The sequence below is a fragment of the Aethalodelphis obliquidens genome, unplaced genomic scaffold, assembly GCF_003676395.1.
Source record: "Aethalodelphis obliquidens isolate GAN/ISIS:26980383/991018 unplaced genomic scaffold, ASM367639v1 scaffold31, whole genome shotgun sequence".
Classification (NCBI taxonomy): Eukaryota; Metazoa; Chordata; class Mammalia; order Artiodactyla; family Delphinidae; genus Aethalodelphis; species Aethalodelphis obliquidens.
Window position 1 is genome coordinate 10558504 of NW_020837975.1, and position 24672 is coordinate 10583175.

Below are 24672 nucleotides of genomic sequence, written 5' to 3' on the forward strand. Positions count from 1 at the left end.
TGATTTCTGTTCCTTAGAATTTCATAAGTTGATTCTTTACCTAAAGTTATCATCTTGATATGTGACCAGCTCAGCTAGAGCATCAATTTGGGATGTCACTGACACAAATTCTCATAGCCCATCAAGAAAAGATACCAGGACCATGCCTTTATAAGAGAAACAAGCCTCCAATGCAGATACCTTAGCAATAAATATATTAACACAAGAGGAGGAGATTCCACTTACACTTTATAAGTAGACTACATTCTTTGTTATTTTTAAGAGAAAAAAATAAACTGTAATTAATAAAATTTTTAATGTTAAGTTGGAGTTCATTTAGTTTAAATGTCATCACATTATTTGACATAAAATGATCAAATGTAGCAGAAATGCTATAATAGACCAATGCCTGCAGTCTATTTCCTTCTCCAAGCTTATAAAAGAAGAAGCTTATGTTTTACTTGGCCAACAGGGTAGGGTCAGCTGCTGATGAGGAAGATTCATAAAATACTTCCTTTGCTGTGCTGTACCTATGGGGAAATCTAAAGTAATGCATACACCCTGTGGATAAGGAGGGCTTTAAATAATGGAAGGAGGTAGCTTTTTAAGGATATTAAGTGAAAGATGTTCCATGTAGACAAGATGGCAAAGGCAGGAGTCTCAGGGCACTATCAGAAAATGTGAAACTGAAAAGGAAGTTTGTTTCGAGTAACAACAGAAAAGAAACAGAAACAAACAGTATGGCAGAACCTTGCACTATAAAATGTGTCTAAACTAAGATGCCTCCAAGAGAACACAGAATCAGAAACTGGGAAGTACTCATAGTTCTGCTGGGTAAGATCTGGACAAATCATTTCAAGTCTCTGAGATTCATTTTCTACCTTAGAAAAGGGGTAGAAGGGGTTGGGCCACATTCTGTGGTCCCCTCGAGTTCTAAATCTCTATAACTAAACCATATATGTAGGAAAACAATGATCTCATGTTGCTGTTGGAAATATAAACTGGTTCAGCTTTTTAGAGGTTAATTTAGCAGAATCTGTCAAATTTTTAAATATACATTTCCTATAACCCAGTAATTCTGCTTCTAGGATTATTAATTCAGCATTGCTTGTAATAGCAGAAAGTGGGGGGGGGTGGAAAATAAATTACAGTGCATCCCTACAACGCGGCAGCCGTTAATAAGAACGGAATAGATCTGAAAGTTCTGACTTAAGCTCCAAAACACAGTTAACTGCAGAGAGCAGGCCTCAGTTCAATAGGATCCAACTATGTAAATATAAATATATGTGTGTTTTTATATTTAAGAAGGCACTTAAATATCTACTGAACTAATTAAGTAAATACATACATGGAAAAAAGGACTGCAAGGCCACACACCCACTGTTAACAGTAGTAACTTCCAGGGAGGGGGGTGGGAGTGAGGGGATAGAAGGGAGTGAATGGGAAGGTTTATGTTTAAACTCAATGTACTTCTGAAGTGTTTCCTTCTTTTAAAACAAGAATTGACTTATCTTTTATTTAAATGATATTTTAAAAAATTTTAAGAAGTGGAAACTTTAAAAAGTGCTGAAATATTTGTTTATCTAAAGGAGGCCTTTTTTTTTTTTTCCAAACAAAAGGATGAATACACTGATACAGATGATCTCTGACTTGCTGTACTTTCCTGAGAAGCAATTTGAGAAGAAATGAGAAACTATTGATGGGAATAGAGTTTTAGTAAAAAACAGATTTTTAATAGTTAAAAATAGCCAAAACAAATTCCTGGAGGGTGGTTACTAGGTCTTTCTCCCTGGTGTCCCACAAGGACAGTATTCAATAAACAAATAATACATTGAAATGAAATGATCTAAGTATAGGTTGGAGACACAAACGTGGGACTCCATGTCACTCTCAGGAATTGATTATAAAAATACATGTGCTCAGGGATTTCCCGGGTGGTCCAGTGGTGAAGAAACCGCCTTCCAATGCAGGGGACGTGGGTTCGATCCCTGGTCAGGGAACTAAGACCCCACATGCCATGGGGCAACTAAGCCTGTGTGCCACAACTACTGAACCCGCGCTCCTCAACTAGGGAGCCTGAGTGCTGCAAACTACAGAGCCCACATGCTCTGGAGCCTGTGCCCCAGAACTACAGAGAGGGAAAAAAAAACCCACACGCCACAACTAGAGAGAAGCCCACGCGCCGTAGTGAAAGATCCCACATGCCACAACTAAGACCTGATGCAGAAATAAATAAATAAATAACATGTGCTCATCTTAAAAATATCTCTCAACTGCTTATAACCAAATGTTTTCATTAAGAACTTCTCCCTCCCCGTAATATTCAGCAGGTATTTGGTTTCCAAATTTCCACTGTACTAATCAAGGTTATATCCCTGTATCACACTTTGCATGATGTTTCTCACATTTTCCAAATATTTTTAAACTTACAATACCACTTAATTATTATGAGGTGAGGCCCCTTTCTTGGTGTTCTCTTGCTAAGTGTCTAGTGATTTATTAAGGTTTTTCAACTGTAAATTCTTCAGATACTTCGGAAATGTAAACAAACATTAACAACAGTATAATCCCGAGAGTCAACATTCTGGTAAAAATCTCTGATATAGCCTTATTCTATTTTTCCATTCACAAAAATATAACACTCCTGATGTGCTTTTAGACAGTACACAGGTCTGCATTTTCAGAACGGAGGAAGGACAGGGCTGTTCATTCTTTCTACACGCCAATGTTATTTAGCTTGTTAGGATAAGCCTTTGTTGCTTTTTCTGAGGGGAAGGACCCAGGGAAAGCAAGTGTCTAAGAATGGAAGTTCATGAAGGAAACGATTCAAATAGCTCAGTTCTAGGTATATTTGCTTCTCAGCTAATATTCAACTGAACAAACAATTGGGTGAATGAAGGCTTACTATGAGCCTAGCTACAGGGCAAAGAAAGTAACAGGTGATGAGCATTACCCATAAATATAAACTTAAAAAGTTAATTACTCTTCTCCTTCTGCTGTAACAGCTATAACTTAGAGATCACACAGCAAAAGATCACTACAGTTTCCAATCTCACCCCCTCCCCAACGAACAAAAGATGACATTCCAAAAGCAAGTAATGTATAAGTCTTAGAATTCTTACCTCTTTCCCACAGAAAGAATGTTGCAATATCTGGTGGCCAGCCACAAATGCCTCTTTATTTCCAAAAGCGCTTAAGGACCGGACTACTATGAAAACTAACCATGATGAGTAACACTACAGAAAAATGCTGAGTCTCAATGTGGGAAGAAAAAAAGGTTACCTCACTTAGCTTCAGGGCAATGGGAGAGAAAACTCCCCTCGCCCCTGCTCACTGGATCAGACCCAGGAATTACCACTCTGCCTTCTTCAGTTTGCCTCATCTGTGGATTTTCAGCAGGTTTTTTCTCTCTCTGGCTCCACTAAGCAGAACAGTCAGAATTTTCGTTCACTCTCCTGCCCCTTTGGAGTTGCATGGGCCAAAACGGTAGCCAGTCATCATATGTGGCTATTGAGCCCTTGAAAATGAGGCTAGTCCAAATTGAGACATGCTATAAAATACACATTGTATTTCAAAGACTTATGAAAATATCTCATTTATTTTTTCACACTGAGATGTTTAAATGACAACATTTTAGATATATAGGGCTTAATAAAAATATTTCTAAATTAATTTTACCTGTTTTTCTTTCCTTCATCATAGCTACCAGAAAATTTTGAATTACAAACATGGCTTGCATTTGTAGCTCACATTATATTTCTATCGGACAGCACTGCTTATAAATTGTCTTAGGAAAGGCAGTAAAGAGTATCCAAAGTCACACTGCTTGAGTTCAAATCTTGGCACCACCATTTATTACTGTGTAATCCTTGACACATTAACCTTTTTTTCTAAGCCTCCATGTTCTCTTCTGGTAGTACTAAAATGCTACCTCAGAGGACTGTTGGTAGAATTAAATGAGGTAAAACAATTACTATGGTGCCCAGCACATAATATTCAATAAATATTAACCACTACTATCACTGCACAACTATACTGTTGTTATTATTCGTTGCTAGTACATGATGAAGAAAAGGACAAAGATACAGTGGGTAGAAAAAAAGAAAGAGGGTACAAACACAGTCTAGAGAGAATTCTCAGTTTCTCTTCCAAAGACACAGCCCACGTGGAGACCTGCAATACTCAATGGCAGCATCTGAGTATTTCCAGTACACTCTCTTTCCATATAAATATGTCAGAGAATGTGGAAATACATAGTTAAAGGGCACTGGGCCTCCTGTAGCAGTGTGAAGAACCTTACCTTGGACGCCCGGAGACAGACTTGCTGACAAGGTATCAGCAAGGTATCCTCTTTGGCTACTGGTAACCTCATTTGTAAATGAGAAGAAAGGGCTAAAGTTCTCTGAAGTCCCTGCCAGCTATGAATACTCTTCTCCTCTCTTTCTAAAATGGCTGCAGAGCAAGAATGGCTACATCAGAGGTCCACCATCATCACCATAAAAACACCCAATTTAAGCACAGACGCTGCCTTACCACCACTTGTCCAGCCTGTAGAGAAAGCCAGGGATTTGGAATTGTTGGCTCTTCCGAGATTTCATCGTCTTCTCTAGTATGAACAAGCTTTTACTACTGGAATTTCTTATATTCCCCTCGTCTGGCTAAATTTGCCTGCTCTTTCAAGGCTCGGAACAGACCTCACACCCTTCAGCAAGAGCCTTCACAGACACTGCCAATCTACGTCAGGTGCCCCTTTTATACGATTTGGAATCAGCTTCTGTTTCCCTCTATCACTGCCCCCATCAACAATGCCCTGTGATTTTGTTATTGATTTGTCTTGTTGGTAAGCAAACTTCCAGAAAGCAATAACATAAATTCATTCAACAAGTACTGAATGAATGTCTTAATCATCTTTACACTCCCAGAACCTAATACAGTTTCTAGCATATTTAAGCCCTCAAAATTAACCAAAAAAGGCCATATAGATATTAATGGCTCTCTTCTCTGAATTCCAGACCTCTATATCCCACTGCCTACTTTATATCTCTACTTGGTTACCTCAAAGGTACTTCAAAACTCACTTCGTACTCTCTACGTCCTCTCTGCCACTAAAAAGCCTGCCCTCCTACAATGTTCCTCAGCTCAGTGAATCCAATTATGGAAACCAGAATGACACCTGCTTCAACCTTACACCCATACCTAATTCATCAGCAAGTCTTTTAATGTTACATCCTAAATGAGCTCTCAAATCAATTTACTTCTTGGCAACTTCTATGCTACCATTCTAGTCCTCACCACCCTTGTCTCTCATTTGGACCATCTCTTAGCTCCTAACCCATCTCCCTTTTGTTACCCCAAGCTGTCCTCCACACAGCAGCCAGACTGAATGTCACATTATAAGACTGATTATGAACTCTTTCCCTCAACCCCTCCATGACTCTCACCCCCACTTAAATATCTTCAGTGGCTTCCCAAGCCTCTTAACGTAAGAGAACAGGAAAAACATTTAACTAGGCCTTCGAGGCTTGTGGAATCTGGCTCCTATCTGACTCCATTTCCCCTAATGTTCCCTGGCACATGACAAGCTCTCTCATGCCACAGGGTTTTGACATAATTTGTTCCCTTGCTGGGACCCCTTCCTCTTTTCACCTTCCATCCTCCAGGTGCAATTCAGGTACCATTTCCTCAGGCAGCCTTCCTTGACCTCAGGCTCGCCAGGATACCTTATCATCTGCACTCATATGACTGTATTCATTTCCTTCACAGAATTTATCTATTTGTATTTATACATCTCCCCCACCCCCAGAGGCCCCTTCTCAATACAAATATTTTGAAAATGTAAATCAGATCAGTCACTCCATTGCTTAAAACCCTTTAATGCCTTCCTATCTTTGAATAAAAATCATACCCTTTCCAAACCCTCCTACACTGTTGGTGGGAAAGTAAGTTGGTGCAGTCTCTATGGAGAACAGTGTAGAGGTTCCTCAGAAAACTAAAAACAGAATTACCATTTGAAAAAAAAAGGGACTTCCCTGGCAGTCCAGTGGTTAAGACTGCACTTCCGCTGCAGGGTGCACAGGTTCGATCCCTGGTCGGGGAACTAAGATCCCACATGCCACAGGGTGCAGCCAAAAAAAAAAGAAAAAAAAATTAGCATATGATCCAGCAACTCCTGGGCATATACCTGGACAAAACTATAATTCAAAAGAATACATGCACCTCTATGTTCATAGCAGCACTATTCACAATAGCCAACACATGGAAACAACCTAAATGTCCACTGACAGATGAATAAAGATATGGTACATATATACAATGGAATACTACTCAGCCATAAAAAAGAACAAAATAATGCCATTTGCAGCAACATGGATGCAACTAGATATTATGATACTAAGAGAAGTCAGTCAGAAAGAGAAAGACAAATACCATACGATATCACTTATATGTGGAATCTAAAACATGACACAAATGAACCTATCTACGAAACAGAAACAGACTCACAGACATAGAGAACAGACTTGTGGTTGCCAAGGGGGAGGGGGTTGGAGGAGGGAAGGACTGGGAGTTTGGGATGAGCAGATGTAAACTATTATATATAGGATGGATAAACAAAAAGGTCCTACTGTATAGCACAAGGAACTATATTCAATATCCTGTGATAAACCATAATGGAAAAGAATATAAAAAAAAGAATGTCTATATGTACATAACTGAGTCCCTTTGTTGTATAGCAGAGACTAGCACAACACTGTAAATCAACTATACTTCAATAAAAAATTATATAAAAATATGTAATATAAAAAAAAATCATACCCTTTCCAAGGCCTACAGGGCTCTGTATGAGCTGTCACCAAATCACCTCCCCGAACTCATATCCTACTCCTCTCTTCACATTCTGCTCCAGCCACGCTGGCCTTGCTGTTCCTTAAACACAGACGAGCTTACCTGAACTCGGGTCCTTATAATTACCTTCCCTCTGCCTTTTAGAATATCTTGTTCTCAGAGTCCCCACTACTGGCTACTCATCATTCCGGTCTCTGCTCCCTCACCACCCTACCTAAAAGAATACCCCCCACACACACTTCTCACCTGCTACTCCATTTTATTATCTTCATCATTAGGTATTTATCATTAGAAGATAAGCTCCATGGGCAGTTCATCTCAGTGCCTAGAAAAGTACCTGGCACACAGTAGGTACTCGATATCTGTATGAATGGTTAAAGTAGCTAGTGTGGTCCTGTTTCAAATAACTGAACTCCACTGACATATACAAGAGATGCAGGTATGAAGATGTGATACTAGTGGTTGTGGTAGGCAGAATTCTAGGACGCCCCCACCCCCCATTCTCCTCCCTCTCCCCTGTGTATGTGCCCTGTATAATCCCCTCCTCTTGAGTATAGGCAGCACCTGTGAATATGGGATAGTCAATCATGTGATTAGGCTACCTTATATGAGACACTGTTATAGTCAACTGGAGAGATTCTCCTGCTGCCTTTGAAGAAGTAAGATGCCAGGTTGTGAGTAGGGCCATGTAGTTAGAACCTCAGGGTGGCCTCTAGGAGCTGAGAGGGACCCCCAGCTGACAGCCAGCAAGAAAATGAGGACCTTAGTTACATGATCACAAGGAATCGAATTCTACCAACAACTAATGAGCTTGGTAGAGGACCCCAAGCCTCAGATGAGATCACAGCCCCTGCAAACCCCTTGACTTCAGCCTAGTAAGACCCAGAGCAAAGAATACCGCTATATCATGCTGGACTTCTGACCTACAGAAATGATCACGAAGGGCTGTTGTTTTAAGCTGTAAGTTTGTGGCACATCAACAGAAGACTAATGCAGTGGGCATCAACGCTATCAGTCCCAATGCTCACTTTTTATAACAAAAATTGTGTTATGCTACCTACTGTTCTTTAATAAAATTCATAGATTTAGAACCTACTAATCACTTATAAAAATACATTAGCTATGAGGGAGAAATTTTAAAATAATTTATAATAAACTAATATGCATCTCAACCAAATTAGAAAATAAAATTCCTCCTATAAATTTCCATAACGCCCTCTGAGGAGGGAGTCCATAACCATAACCTCTGCTTGCCAGGATCAGTGTACCTAGAACACACTGGCTTGAAATTGGGAGAATATTTAATTTAAAAATGCTTATTACTTGCTAATCTTGTTTCTTTATACATCATGTTGTAAAGGATGTCTCTGAAAATCACACTAGCATTACATTTTTGTTCTAACCATTTTCCAAAATGGACTTAAGAAGGTTTGAAAGCCTCATAATTTCCTTTTTTCCCTCCTCCTCCTCAATTATTTAGTGCTCACTGGGCATGTGATACTGTTACTTGAAATTAATTTTCACAATTAAATAGACTTTTAAAGCTTCTAATTAATTTCCCAACTCTCGTTTTTCAGATGTGAACAGATAATCACCATCATCTAGCGGCTCATTATACACACTATAAAACATTTCACCCCAGCTGTGAAGCTGGCCACAGTAAATATGTTTTGTTGCCTTAATCAAGATTTATGATAAAATAATAATGTAATTTTTAAAGGCCACATGCCAGAGTACCTCCTAAATTAATAAAAATACTTAGCACTTAACCTATAACACACTTTAAAATCATCACACAGTCTTGCAGGTAGCTATGTGCCCATGTGCCCGGGGCTAGTAACAACTGATGGAGAGCGTGTCACCGAGCCCATTTACTTGATTTATTTTACAGTAGCCTTCTAAGGCCACGTACGTAATGGGTACTCACTGTGTGACGGGAAAATAAATTATTTAGTGTGGACAACCTGACAGTGTTACTGTTAAGTTACTAATTCACTGAGAAAGGGAAATTCCCCTAACAGCCTTTTTTCATGTTCAAACAGCAACACTATTGGTAACTATTTACAGATTCTAGAACCCTAGAGCCGGGAAGGACTTAAGGATAATAACCACGCTTTTTTACAAATGAGGAAACTGAGAAACTTGTCCAAGCTTACAGACATCGGTGGCAGAACCTAGGATAAGGGGAGATAAGGCTACGGGTTCTCAATCTCCTCATTCAGAAAATGGGGATAGCCACACCCCTGGTAGGGTGGTTATGAAAATGCAATGAAATAACAGGACATAGTACATGCTTGACACTTAACAGCTACTCCATAACTATCATTTTCCTCCCCAGGGTTTCCTCCACCAACTTCTCCCATCACTTTTTTTTTTAACCAAAATATCGTTCAGGATGATGTGCACTGGTGATGATTTCCTGAGGTATACTGCATTGACATACAAATTAGAGCAAACTGAAGGACTCACTGGGAGGCTACAGAGGAAGCAGTTGACTCCGACTCTCAGGAGTTAAGTCTACACCCCCCAAAGGGTTCAAAGACTTTCAGTTTGTTGGACTGAGCCCACATCAGCTTTGCCAAGGTTGACAGTATGCAGAGTTTAGGGCCAGTTTTTCAACGCTGTGCTTCACACATACTTTCTAATACCTCTCTAGTATTTATTCAAATTTTTCATAAGATTATCTATACCCCTGGCCTCCTCTTTCTAACCTCCAATTCACTCCTGAACCCACTGAAGTCTCACTATCAGCCCACCACTCCACTGAAACCACTCTTACCAAGGTCATCAATAACCTCTTGATTGGAATATCCAAGGTTCGCTTTTCCATCCTTACCTTCCTGGATCTCTCTGAAATATGGACACACCCTTCTTGAAACTCTACTCCCTTAGTCTCTGCGACAGTGTACTCTCCTGGTTCTCCTTTTACCACCATGTGTCTATTCTTTCACTAATGTCTCTTTAAGAGTTGTGTTTCCCAGGGCTGTGACTGCCTGGTGAGTCTATTCATCTATCCTCCCAGTTTCAGCTACCTCCTACTAACTTCCAAATCTCTATCTCTAGCCCAGGCCACTCCCGTGAATCTCAGATTCATTTGAAGAGATTCATATGCCTGCAATATGATTCTACTGCATGTCCCTACTGGCAACTCAAATCAACATACTCAACACCGAACTAATCTCTTAATGCATATCCTCCTCCACTGTCCTTTATCTTAATATGTGGTATCATCACACAGCAATCCATGCTAAAAACCTGTAAGACTTCCTTGACTCCTTCCTCTCCCTGATCCCACCATATCTAATCAATTGGTTAGATCTCCTAATTTTACCTCCTAAATATTCCTCTAATTCATCCCTCCTATGCCTATCTAGTAACTCCTATTCTTGTTCAGGTTTCAGTCATCTCTCACCTGAAATACTTCAACAGCTTCTGTCCCCCTCAATTCCATCTCCACTCAGCTTACAGAATAATCAATCTAATAAATATATAATCACACTACTCCCCTGCTTAACACTTTTAAAATAATACTCCCAATTAAAAGGCTCTGGAGTCAGATCTCTGCAATTTGGAATCCACTCTCTGCACTCATTAGACATGGCCTTGAACAAGTTACTTAACTTCTCTGCACCTCCATATTTTTACTTGTGAATATCCCAGAGGATTAAATGAGATAATAACTATAAAGCACTTAATACAGTTCCTGGCATATAGTAAGTGCTCAACAAATGGTAGTTATTAGTGATCACATTATTAATAAAATCACACTGATTGTATTATGGTCATTGGGCTGGTATACAAGTTCGTGGAGCACACACAGCCCTTCTTGAATTGACCCGTGCTTACACTCTAGCCTCCTCCCTAAGGACGCCCTGCCTCTCACTTTGTGCTTCAGCAACATCAAACTTCGTAACCACTTACTGTGACACACTTAGCCATCTCTCTGCCCAAAATACATTTTCCTTGCATAAGTAAGGTCTCTTTCTTTAGGCCTAATGAGGTGTCACCCTCACCAGGAAGCCTTCTTTGAACATCAGTGCTTATTAAGGTGTCTCCTCAGAAGTATTAGATAGATAGATAGATGAAAGGAAGCTCCCTGGGAATCTCCTCCCCAACTTCACCTGAATTAGGTCAATTCTTACCACAAAGGAGTCACAACATATTCAAATTTAACTTATGAATTCAACTATGTATATAGAAGGAGTTAGAAATAGTGAGAGCTCGCCGTCACTCCACTCATATGACTATATGCTCCTTGCTATAATCAAGCCTGAAACAGAAGGTACGAGTGATTTCATACACTGCTCAACCACTGACAGATAAATGGAGGCAGCAAAGAATTAATTGAAGGCTCTAGAGAAGCACTGATAACAGAGAGGTAGAGAGGTGGTAGAACAGTTATCCTGCCTTAGGAGAATTAACCATTAACCCTTCCTTTAAAAACTCCCAACAGGTGATTTCCACATGTCAAAAGAGTTTAATAACCACTGAAATAAATAGTACATACTTACTTCAGTAGTTAACAAAGTGTAAATTTGTTAAGGTTTAGATGATTAAACCTTTAATGGAGGTATGACAGAACATAGAGAGAGCAAAGAAATCAATGATAACAATGCAAATGCACACAAGATTATTACTACTACACAAAAGCAAAAAAAGTATCTGAAAGAACTTTACCAAACCACCGATTACATAACTGCAGACATAGCTTCATAGTAGAGGCTACTGAGGCAGGTCAGGAAATGCTTAGTAATGGTGGCACTCATGAAGTGAGGTGTTTAGCCAAATTAGGGGTGTCAAATAAAACTTCTAGTAAAATTAAATTCTCTTAATCCAAATTAGCTTATGTTGGGGTGTGCATGTATTAAGAAAACCATGACATGGCACTTTGTAGGCAGTAAAGGATCTCCTAAAGAATATTTTGACATTATTTGATTTTTTTTTTTTTTTTTTTTTTTTTTTTTTTTTTTTTTGCAGAATGCGGGCCTCTCACTGTTGTGGCCTCTCCCGTTGCGGAGCACAGGCTCCGGACGCGCAGGCTCAACGGCCATGGCTCACGGGCCCAGCCGCTCCGCGGCATGTGGAATCTTCCCGGACCCGGGCATGAACCCGTGCCCCCTGCATCGGCAGGCGGACTCTCAACCACTGCGCCACCAGGGAAGCCCATGACATTACTTGATTTTTGCATTGTTTTGACTTTAGAATATAACCACTAACCCCACTCTGACCCCCAACTATATGACTCCACTATAGTCTCTTGCTAATGCCACTGTCTGTAAGAACAAATAACCCATTCTGCTGGTAACTGGAGCCATGGGTTTCCATTTGACTCCCCAACTTAACTAGTTCCACAGCCAGCATTAAAAACAGGAACACTGGCACCCAGCTTTCCAAGGAGAGGGCTGTCTAGTTCTGCTCCAGCTAGCACAGATGAGGGCCCTATGAGAAAATCACATGCGGTGAGGAAAGCAAGCCAATGCAAGTTCCCTTAGGGGAACTTAAACTTAGCTCTCCTTTAGGAAATTACCCAATACCCTGCTACTCTTCATCTGATACCATTTCTACTCCTTCTCCACTAGGCCATAAACTCCTTGAGGACAAGGACCAGGTCATAATGTTTGATGGAAAAATTATCAAAACTGTCTCATCCACTAATCTCATTGGCAAGTAATCACAAAGTACTGCTTCAGGCTAGCACAGACTTTTCTAGAGATTAAAACTATTGAAAACAAGCATGAGCAAATAAAATGTCCATCAAAAAAGGACTTGTGGGCTTCCCTGGTGGCGCAGTGGTTGGGGGTCCGCCTGCCGATATAGGGGATGCGGGTTCGTGCCCCGGTCTGGGAGGATCCCACATGCCGCGGAGCGGCTGGGCCCGTGAGCCATGGCTGCTGATCCTGCGCATCCGGAGCCTGTGCTCCGCAGCGGGAGAGGCCACAACAGTGAGAGGCCCGCGTACAGGAAAAAAAAAAAAAAAAAAAAAGGACTTGTTATAGTACATCTGTTAAAAGGGCTTTTTAAAAAAGTAAAATCATGCAAATATAAAACATGTCAAAGATTTTATTTAACTCATTAATTAATGAAGCAGCCAGGAAGAAAATAAAATCAGTCCCAAGGAGAAGTCAAAGAACACACATACGTATATATAGGCTGTCTGGAATGCTGAAATTGCTTTACAAATAAATGCTGCAAAACTGCTCGATATCCCCAGGACAACGTTCAGTTGCATTCCACTCAACAAAATCCACTTGCATTTCTATGGACAAGAATCATCTGCATTACTCTCAGTTTCCTACAATTTACAGAGTTCTGAAATAGCTCAAAGACAATGACAGGTTCAGATAACAAAGAAGAGTGCACTAGATAGGACAGTCGGTAATCTTTTATGTCCATTTCATAGTCTCTCACAATTTTTCCTGACAACATCCATACAATGGAATATTATGCAGCTGGCTATAGAGAATGAGGCAGCCTTTTCATGTACTGACATGGAATAGCCTCCAGGATATAATGAAAAATAAGCAAGATGCAGTACAGTAATATGGTAGGTGACATTTATGTTTAAGAATAAATATAAAAATATACATCAAATATTTCTGAAAAGATATACAGGAATGTTAACATTTGGGGGAAGGTGGTGAAGGTTATATGAGAATCATTTTCTGTCTATCTAAAATTAGGTTAAAATTAGAAGAAAAAGCAAGCAGGTAATTGATACTTGTAGAGGGTAGGGGTGATGAAGTCAAGATTTGGTTACCATCTAAAGAAATAAAGTCCCTTTTAATCTTAAAAAACAGTCACTTTTTATGTTTCTTCCGTCTTCAATGATGAGAGCAATATTAAGAAGACATTGCTATCTAATTTTTAGTCTTTTTAGATAAAAAATTCCTATGTTCAGTAGCATGGTTGATGCTATTGTTTAGCCTTCCCCTCCAAAGTGTATACATTGGCTTGGAATGTTCACAACTTGCGTGTGTGGCAGCGGAAGATAATTCCCATATTCTACATTGCTACTGTTTTGTATAATATAAATTGGTAAAGATTGACACTTAAAAAAAAAAGAAAGAAATAGTCCCAAAATATAAACCAAACTGTGGCACATTTTGAAAAGGTTTCCTGACTAAATCCATTATATTCTATATACATACACCTTCTAAAGAATGAGATTTGGAATTTAATGGACCTACTTTAGGACCTATTCACGAAGTTTCTAAAGTACCCAAAGGACTTTAATATAAGTTAATAGACTCATTTATTGCTCATCATGTAACCCAAAGTCTGTGTTCTATGGAAACTACAATGTGTGCCTTCAGACACTGGTTAGGGAAGTACTCTTCTGAAAGGTTGGAAGGTAAATTAATTTATCTAGAAATGTTTGGTTCTATTTAAGATTAATTATGAAAACTACTAAATAAGTATAAATGAAATTACATAAGAATAAATGCATAAAATAGGATAAAAATGAAAAGATTCCAGATGTATTGAAAATAAAGCTAATGAGACAGATGCAAAACTTTAAAAAAGTCACCAACAAACCTTTTTTTTAATTATTTATTTATTTTCTTTATTTTTTTGGCTACATCGGGTCTTAGTTGGGGCACGCAAGATCTTCACTGAGGCATGCAGGATCTTTTTGCTGTTGTGGCCTCTCCCGTTGCGGAGCACAGGCTCCAGACGCGCAGGCTCAGCCACTCCGCAGCATGTGGGATCTTCCCGGACTGGGGCACGAACCCGTGTCCCCTGCATCGGCAGGCGGACTCTCAAGCACTGTGCCACCAGGGAAGCCCCCATGCAGGATCTTTCATTGCAGTATGCGAGCTTCTCTCCAGTTGTGGCGTGCAGGTTCTGTAGTTTTGCGGCACGTGGGATCTCTCGTTGAGGCACGCAGGCTCAGTAGTTGTGGCGCACGGGCTTAGTTGCCCCTTGGCATGTGGGATCTTAGTTCCCCGACCAGGGATGGAACACATGTCCCCCACATTGGAAGGCGAATTCTTTACCACTGGACCACCAGGGAAGTCCCCAAGAAATCTTAATTTATAAAAACTTGTGGAAATTCCCTGGCGGTCCAGTGGTTAGGACTCTGTGCTTTCACTGACAATGGCCTGGGTTCAATCCCTGGTTGGGGAACTAAGATCCTGCAAGCTGCATGCCATGGCCAGAAAAAAATTAAAAAGTAAAAACTTGCTTTAGATTTTCAAAAAAACCACTACCTTTTCTCCAAAGCATTCCAGAAAATACTGTGAATACACAAGTCAGAAAGGTTACAGCATGTGCTACAACAGAGACAATCAATTTCAGCTGAGGAAATGGCTTCATATGACAAAGTACTTATGGGTGTTTTAAAATATGTCTACAAATCCTTTGACATCCCTCCCCAAAAGGTGGAGCCTAACTGGCTTCCCTTGAGTGTGGGCTGGACTTAGTGACTCATTTTTAACAAACAGAATATAACAGAAGTGGCAGTGTGTGTCATCAAGATAGGATATACAAGGCCTGTGGTTCCCTCCTTGTTCTTCTCTTTTATCACTTGCTCTGGGTAAAGCCAGCTGACATGTTGTGAGGATACTCAAGCAGCCCTAGAAAGACCTAAGGCTGCAGCCATCTTGGAGACAGATCCTCCAGCCCCAGTCAAGCCTTCAGATGACTGCTGCAAGGCTGGTCACAGCTCGACTGCAACCGAGTCAGAGTCCACCCAGCTAAGCTTCAACTGAATTTCTGACCCAAAGATACTGTTGGATAAGAAATGTCTGTTGTTTTAAGCAGCAAAATTTAGAGGTAACTTGTTAAACAGCAATAGATAACAAATACAGGGTTTAATATTTAACCATTTGTATCACTATAATTTTATTTAAAAATTTATTATGAAATTAGTGGAAATCACCTATGCTTTACAAAGATAATTATAATCGATATTTCCAGGAATGTACAAAATAGGACCCAAAAGGGATAAATCTAATCAGAATAAGAACATTAAACCAGAAGTAGGATATACAGACAAGTATTTAGCTTGTAAATAGATTTAAAAATAAACACTTGGGTGGGTGAAAGGAATAAGTGGTGCAGAGACAAAGAAGATTAGCTGAGAAATCTCAAGTATACATTGTTTGAGGTGAGCAGCAAGATATTTTTCCCTAAGTGTCAAAAAAGTAGTTGTGAATTTACTTTAAATGTCATTAGCATGGAAAAGTACAATTCTTCCTCCAGAAGACTGCACCTATACATAGAGAATGGAAAATCTGAATGTTTATGTAGAATAACCGGTCAGTTGACTAAAAAGTTTTGGGTCAAATATAGCATGTCTTCACTGGAAAATCAGCTTCAGGACCTTTAATTGTCTACCTCCTTTCCCCCTCCATTCCTAACAATATTATCAAACTGTTTCAAATCATTCAGGCAGTTATTAAAATTCTAACTTCTCAAACAACTTTGCCCGAATCAGCAGAAACAAGATTGGATTTCTTCACCTGGAGGTTTGCATGCTAGGGCCCCATGCTGACATGCGTGAAGAGCACTGGCTCTGGAGACCAAGCGTGGGGCTGAAGCCCTGTCCCACCTCGCTGGCCACGAACACAGGCAAACTGTTCTCCCCATTCTGAAACTTGGTTGCCTTACTAGTAAAATGAGGATAATATCCAGCTTACAAGGTTGTTATTATAAGAATTAAATGACTTAGCGAAAAGGCCTAGCATACTACAGCCACTTGATAAACAGTAGCTAGTAGTTAATGATCTTGTTACTTATATACTATATTTCCCAAACCAAGAAAACAAGGACACAAAATGCCAGAATATTTTTTGCATCATATAAAGATCCAAAAGGCAGCCCAGGAGATTAATGTGGATTTATGACATGTTATAATTTCTGGAACATTATAATAGCTTATGAGTTGAAATCAAAACTGAACACTCAGGTGCTCAACAAGTACTGGAGAACCTAGTTTGTGATCAATACTTATATAGCACTTAGCATATTCTTTTTTTTTTTTTTTAACATCTTTATTGGAGTATAATTGCTTTACAATGGTATGTTAGTTTCAGCTTCACAACAAAATGAATCAGTTATATATATACATATGTTCCCATATCTCTTCCCGCTTGCGTCTCCCTCCCTCCCACCCTCCCTATCCCACCCCTCCAGGCGGTCACAAATTACCATATTCTATATAGTATTGTAAATATGTTTTTCTGCTCTACCAAATTATATATTGTTTGATTGCTTTAAAAAATTTCCATATATCTCTATATTTTCTCATGGCCCCTTGCATACATACATACGGCTGAATGAATTTAACTTCGAGTCCTTGATGTCTACTCATATCAATATATTCTCAAGATTATAAAATTTAGGCATCAGATCTTCCCCTGACAAAGTGTGTGCACACTCATTCACACAGTATCATACCCCCTAACTAAAGCCAGTGTTGGATACCCAGAGCAATGAGCATCCCTCTATGTGCAGCACTCTGCACAGTTTCTGGCACACAGTAAATACTTAATGACTGTTAGCAGAAAGAATAAATGAAAGAGAACAAGAACCCAGGAAGCGTGGTGAGTAGCTAACTGATCTAGCTACAATTTAACTCCTGAAATCTCTTTTCAATGTGTTTATATCTTTGCACAACTGTTTGATTTCCTTATACAGCAGTACTCTCTTATAACTTCCAATCATAGATTAGGACTAACTTTTGTGCTATATGAGTATATGAGACATGTAAGATCCAAAGTATATCGGCGTACAAGAAATAAGTCCTTATATTCTGGTTCCTCTCCTTCCACATTTCTGTGATTATATCTCACCCTGTTTCTTTCCTTTAAGTTTTGCCCATCCTATTGTAAACATCCCAGGTACAGTGAGTATATTATTTGCTTACCCTATAAACCTGCAAAGTGCCTAATACAAGATACAGATTGTAATCTTGACACTTGTTACTGACAATTATTTTGCAAATTGGACTTTCTGACATTTAAAAAAAGTGGGCGGGGAGGGGGCGAATCTAATACAAAGTCAAAAGCATCTAGCTATGCATCAGGTATTTGAAAGAAATTTTCTGTAGTTATTGTGTTTGTGTATGTGTGTGTGTGTCTGTAAAATTAGAAAAAGTACCTTGCCTGAGACCCAACAGAGATATAAGAGAATGAATGAAATCTGTGTTTGAGTATGTGCAGTCATGCACAAGAACAGTATTAAACAGCTTCAAAGGCTCATTCAAACAATGCTATGTGCCAAGCATTACACCAAATTCTGGAGAAAACAGAAATAAGGAGGAGATGAGGTTCATCGAACTGGAAAGCAGACTGGTGGATCTAGAGAGTCTGCAGGCTGTTATTTCCTTATCCTTCTATAAAGTCTCTCTGGGTTCTCCAACAAACTCAATCTCGTTGTTAGCCTCTATGCTGGTTCCTCTTTCACTAATCCTCTAAATCAGTGGTTCTCAAAGCGTGGTCCTGGGAATAACAACATCAGCATCACCTGAGAACTTGTTCAAAATGCAAATTCAGGAGCCACACCCAGACCTACGGAATCAGAAACTTCGGGGGTGGGACTCAGAAATCTGTGTTTTACCAAAGCCTCCGGGTATTTCTGATGCATGCTCAAGCTTGAGAAACCATCTAAGTTTGATTTAAGTGTTGATTTCCAAAAATTCCACTCCTTGCCCTTTCCAGTTCTCGCTCTCAACTTTTCTGCATAGGAATATCTTTTCTTCTACTACCTCTGCGACTGTAACTACTAATAGCAACAGCTGTCATTTATTAAGCATATATCAGCTAGGCATTTTGCTAACTGCTGTGCACATACCATCTTAATCTCCACAACAATTCTTTAAAATATTATTAACCCCACTTTTCAGAAGAAACTTAGGTTCAGAGATGCTAAATTACTTGCCCGAGGTTACCCATCCCAATCAATAGTGGCATAACAGAGATCTGACTTCAGGTTTTCCTGACTCCAAAGTCCACAGCATTAATTACTATACTAAGTCCTAGAATGGTACTACTTCCATAGCCTTGGAGGCTGTCAGTTACATTACAATTATTCCTAAACTGTCTCATAAACTCTGGAGTAGAATTTCTAGTTACCTAATGGGCCTCTCTAAACTCCACACATGGGCCTTAAAATTAACATGCCATCATTTCTTCCCTCCACTGTAAATCTATTCCTCCTCCTGTGTTTTCTAATTTAATGTCCTCATAATCCCCAGTTACTCGAGCTGGACATGTCACCTTTGACTTCTCACTCTCTCTCACCTCTAGCTGTTCATAACATTTAGAGACTTTTAACATCTAAAATATCTTTACAAGCCATCCATTCCCACTGTCCCTCTTCAGGGTCCCAGCATCTCTCACCTACATCCTAACTGGTCTCCTGCCCTCTCAGCTCTAATGCAGTCCTGCATATGAACTGCCTGTTAACTTTCTGATCTGATTATTCTACCTTTCAAGGTTCTCTATCACCAACATGGGGGTAGTGTTGGAAGGAGGGAGACTAGGTTTTTTAGAATGGAAGACCTCCTTGTAATTTGGCTCCAACCATACCTTTCCTGTCTCATCACTTCTGCCATACAAGAAGCCTACAAAAAACTCAAGGTTTTCCCATTCAATTTTAATCTTCGGCAATTTTGCTTATACTCTCCCCTCTGGCGGGAATGATTGTTTTCCTTTTTCCATGTAGCAAAATGCTACTTAACCTTCAGGGCTAAGTTCCACGTCTTCTCTTTAAAGTTTTCCCTGACTCTATCAATTTATTTCCCCAGCCAAAGTGATCTATTCCTTCAGCATTTTATTCATTCCAAAAGTGGTGAACTCTTATCACAGCACATCACGGTTAGTGTTTGTCCCCCCTGATGAACACCTGGTATCTCAGCTACACTGTGTTTTATTCTTTGTCTTGCTGGCACCCAACACAGTGCCTAGCCATAGCCAGAACCCAATAAATATTTGCTGAGTTGTTAACTAACATTTGCTGTTGCAACATTACACAGGTTAGCAATTCAAGTTCAGGTTTATGCAACACTCAAAAGAAAGCTCACATAACAACAAAAGATAAAGACTAACGGTTCAATATTTAAGAGCAGCATCTTTAATTTTCTCAAATCTTTTTGTCAACATTTTTGAGTATCCTTTTTCAAATAGACTCCTTTCCCAGCTAACATTATTTTTATTTTTTACAGGATCAGCAGTAATTACAAACCTCAGACCACTATAAGAGATAATCCCAAGCAAAACTGTGTCACTGAGAGTAGCTCGATAATTGCTTTGGGTACATCATTTCAGTAAATTTCCAATGGAACGGCCCAAGCACATAGGTAGATTTTAGAAATGAGGACATGCGCTGCTGACTAAATACATAAGATACATGCACATTAGTGAGGCATTAATTCAAATTAGTACTGAAATCAGAGGTATACAACAACCTGATTTTGGTTCAACGATAATATCCTTTCATTTTAAGTAAGGATAACACTTATGATTGTTTAAGACTCTAGTCTGAGTAACACAACTCCCATCCCTCCAGGAAAGTAGGCTCCATCTTGCTATCAGTGGGATGCTGATGAGCCTGCCTTAGTCTTAACACTTTCCCTCCCCAACCTACTAAACCTTATCTCTCCAATTTTCCCCTCTCATGGTACATGTAAGTTGCCGCAATATATCCCCCAATGACCAAATTCACACTATTTTCTCAACATATGACTTATCTCTTCTCTAACAGAAATTTTACACTTCTTTCAAAGATGAGACGAAATCTTACCTCTTCTGAAGAGTTCACTAATTCAGCCCACAAGTCTTATCTTTTCTAAATTTCTACTGCACTTAAAGTATAGGACTTCACATAGCACCTGTTTACATACTATTTGGTTTCATAATTATTTTGTATAATATGCTTTATCTTCCTAGCTAGACTGTTTGCCCTTAAAAGGGCAGGTCTTTTACGTCATTTGTAATCCCACAGTCCTCCTCTCATATGCAGCATAATACTAGGAAGAGGGGGCACATGTATTAACTACTTGAAGGACTGAGCTAACTGCGTGTTATGACTTATCCACGGTGTCACATATAATAAATATCTATTCCGTGCCTACTCTGTGGCAGGCACTTTTGTAGGTACTGGAGATATGGCCCTGAAGAAAACAAACGTGATTCCTGTCCTAAAAGCTATTATAGTCCAGAACGCAAAAGATACTGAATTCCGAGTACCCTAAGTGCTACAGAGCAAGGTTATCACTGGTTCCAAGACGTAAGAACCTCAAACAACATACTTTACAGATCCTCAGTTATGAAACTGAATCACAGAATTTTAGATCCGAATGAGAAGTTACAAGTTATTTTCTTCAATTTTCTTGCACAAATCATGATTAAATTTCGGTATAGCCTGTCTTTCTACCGCACTGCCTTCATCAACGGTCAGAAAAGACTGACTTCCTTCCTACCTCTAATACTCCTTTCTCCCGAGCACGGTCACTACTGCAGCCACACATCTACCCACTAGAGAGACCAGCGCACTGAGAAGAAAGCACTGGGCTGATGATCAGCTGCACCCAATCAGGCTTGTCTGACCATCGACATTTTTCCAGCTCACACGCTGAACAAAATCTGTATTTTCTGCTTAGTAAATAACAAGCCCGCGCTACTTTTAAGAAAAAGAAAAACCGGTGCCTCCACGCTTCCTCGGCCCTAATAACGACAGAAGCACAACATGGCTTAGGGAAACAAAACAGCTGATGTGAGTCTATGAGGAAGAACTGAGGATGGCTAGCCGCCCCTTGGCCGCAAAACCTGTAGCAACAATGTGATAAAATGCTTAGGGCCGACAAAGTTTGGGGCGTGCATTAAGCACGTGCGCACACACACGAAGTTGGAAACACTAGGCAACAGGTGGGCCGCCCCCTCTGTACACTGACAGATCGCCTTCTCCAGGTCGTGGGTGTGTCTGACGCCGCACGCAGGCACTGATTCACAACTCCCTCCATAACAACCAGCCCCGCCTCAGAGCCCAGCCAAGGCAGGGGAGTTGAGGGCCCCAGCAGTGCCAAACTTTCCGGACCCCAACCTCGGCGTCCCTGGTTCCGCCTCGTCTCGGTCTCGCGCCAGCTCGTGTCAGGCAGGATGCGAGGCTGCTCTAGGAACCGGGCTTCTCGGGATTCCGACTCCTCGGCCCGGGAGCCTGGCAGAGCCACCCCGAGGTCCCCAAACACCTCCTGCCTACAACACATTCCAGGACTAGAGTCTTCGCCGGCCAGCTGCTGCCGCTTCCCACAGCGACCTAGCCCAAGAACTGACCCTCGTCAGCCCCCGTCCCCGCTCCTTCCCCGCCCCGGGAAAAAGCAGATGAGGAGCGTGAAGGGGCGCGCGTCCCCGCGCCCCGGGCCCGCGCAGCAGGTGCGGCCAGGCCCCACCTCCCCGGCGAGGCCGCGGCTACTCACCCCCACGATGTTCCTCTGCGACCTCACCGCCCGCACAGACGCCTCTTCCGCCCGCTCCGCACCCGCCTCGTAGCGACCGCCCCCTCGGCCCCTGCCGTCGCCGCCGTCCTCGCCGCCGCCGCCGCCGCGGCGCGCGTCCGCTCTCACGCACACCGCCGTGGCCGCGCACGCGCCTCTGCGCGCTGGCGTCACGTAGCAACCGATCAGTGGCGGGCAAGCGGGAACCGCGGATTTAGGGCCGGGAGGTCGGGTCCCGCGGGTTTTGCGGCTTTCCCCCACCCGCCCGATCCGCTGCCCTCCTGAGCAGGGGGCCCCAGGGTGTAGCTGCCCTGCCGGCACTTAGCTCCGGGTAAGTTACGTCACTCTACGTCACTGTATGGCCTCACCGATCGCGTCACTGCAAATGGGAAGCTCCCCGCCGTGATCGCCCGGGCGCCTGTGGTGGAGGCAGCAGTGGCCTAGTCCAGACTCGCGCGGACCCCATCGGCTACTTCTGCGAAGTGCAGGAAGGTTCTCCAGGGACTGGGACCAGAAGGGGCTGAGCGCGCGGTTAATGTGTAAGGCTGCTGAATGACACTCGTTAACTCAGCAGCAGCGTGTGATGGACCGGGCCTTGAATTCCTCTGTTTCCTCATTTTATAAATGAGGATAACAATACCCATCTTTACTATGTTGAAGAATTGTACCGCTAAAAGGAAATAATGTATGCAAAGGTGCTTTTTAAAGTACAAAGCTCACTAGACTTTAAAATATCTTTATTATAAGAGAAGGCAGTCGAGCAAGAGCAGTTAAGAGCATGGACTTTGGAGTCAGGGAAACCTAGGTTCAAGTCTGATCCTGGATGTTGGACAGTCAATTCTGCTTGAGGCTTGGGTGAACTGGAGGTCCACTGGGGTGTGGAGATTTGGAGAGAGTGACTGGAAAGGACGTAATTCCAGCCAAAGGAAGCTTCATGAATAAAGGTATGGAAGTGAAAATAGGAAGAACAAAACTTGAGGCAGAGAGATCAGTTATGAGGCCATTGCTGTACCCCAGGTAAGAAGAGATCAGAGCCTTAACCAAAGCTTTGGCAGTGGGAGTGTAGAGGAAGGGATAGATGTGAGTGCTGTTAAGGTGGTAGAATTGACAGCGCTGAGTGAGGGATAAATGAGTAAGCCAAGTTTCCAGCACGGGTGCTGGGGTAGGTGGTGGAAACATTTAACAAAATGTGAATGAAAATGAGTCTGGGTTATCCACAAGTTTCTGATCCAGCGTATTAGATAGTGCTGGTGACAGTCCCAGGAGGATGATTGGATTTCTAGAAAATGATGGTGTGTTCAAAAATGGATATGTTTGTTGGGGAAACACTTATTCTCCACTCATGATGTTTCCTCCCACACAGAGTAACATCTGTTAATAAAATATATAATATATATAATATGATATTGGCCTCTCACTGCACCTGCCCCAGCTCACTCCTCCCTAGAGCAGTGACTTCCTAATTGGTGAATTTAAAAGGAGAAACGGGACAGGTGTAGCCCATCCCATCACTTTCCTCTTAAAGGAAAGCTTCTGTCAGGGAACTATCTTTGTGTTCTTTTCTGATTCACCAGGAGCAGGGCCTATGGGTGGGATTGAGGGTGCCTGGTCCAGGGCTACAAAGTTAGTAAGCCTATTTAATACCAGAGTTTCGCATTAGGAAGCTCTCTGTCCACAGGTAATATCCAATACTAATTTTGTCAATTGTAGTATACAGAATTATGGCTCCTGAAAGATTTTCATGTCCTAATCTCCAAAACCTGTGAATGTTACCTTACAGGGCACGAGGGACTTTGCAGGTGTGTTAAATTAAGGATCTTGAGGTGGGGAGGTTGTCTTGGATTATCTGGCTGGACTGGAGGCTGGAGGGTCAGAGAATGAGATATGATGATGGAAGCAGAGGTCAGAGAGAAAGATTTTAAGAATCTGTGCTGCTGGCTTTGAAGATGGAGCCAAGGAATGCAGGCAGCTTTTAGAAGCTGGAAAAGGCAAGGAAGCAGAGTCTCCCCTAGAGCCCCAAGAGAGAACGCAGCCCTGCTAATGCCTTGATTTTAGAATGTCTGACCTCCAGAACTGTAAGCTAATAAATCTGTGTTGTTTTAAGCCACTAATTTTGTGGTAATTTGTTACAACAGCAATCAAAATGAATACATTCAGTAACAAAGATGATAGTTGGTCCCCTGCTGCATTCTCTTTCATCTAGAAAAAAAGGGTGCAATTTATTAGGCTCCCTCAAAGACTACTGCAAGGTGACTGTGACTTGAAGGGAACCTTCACATCCAGAGGGAAATATCCAATAAACAGTCGAATTACACAAGTCTGCGCATGAGGAGAGAAGTTGAGTTAAACTAGATTTAGAGGACATTAACTTATATCAATAATTGGTAATTTAAGTCCTAGTCATGGATGAGATC

The 24672-nt window shown here is 41.2% G+C and overlaps 1 protein-coding gene across 3 annotated transcripts in view; it reads right to left on the minus strand.

Moving 5' to 3' along the window:
* The window catches only part of BTBD9 (BTB domain containing 9), a 411686-nt gene extending 389333 nt beyond the window's left edge, over positions 1-22353 (minus strand). Inside the window, exon 1 of one of the 3 annotated variants that reach the window (XM_027127128.1) lies at positions 22241-22353. The gene's annotated coding sequence lies outside the window, so the exon portion shown is untranslated. The remainder of the gene's footprint in view (positions 1-22240) is intronic. The other 2 variants (XM_027127127.1, XM_027127132.1) reach the window with 2 other exon arrangements.
* Between the last annotated feature and the right edge of the window lie 2319 nt (positions 22354-24672).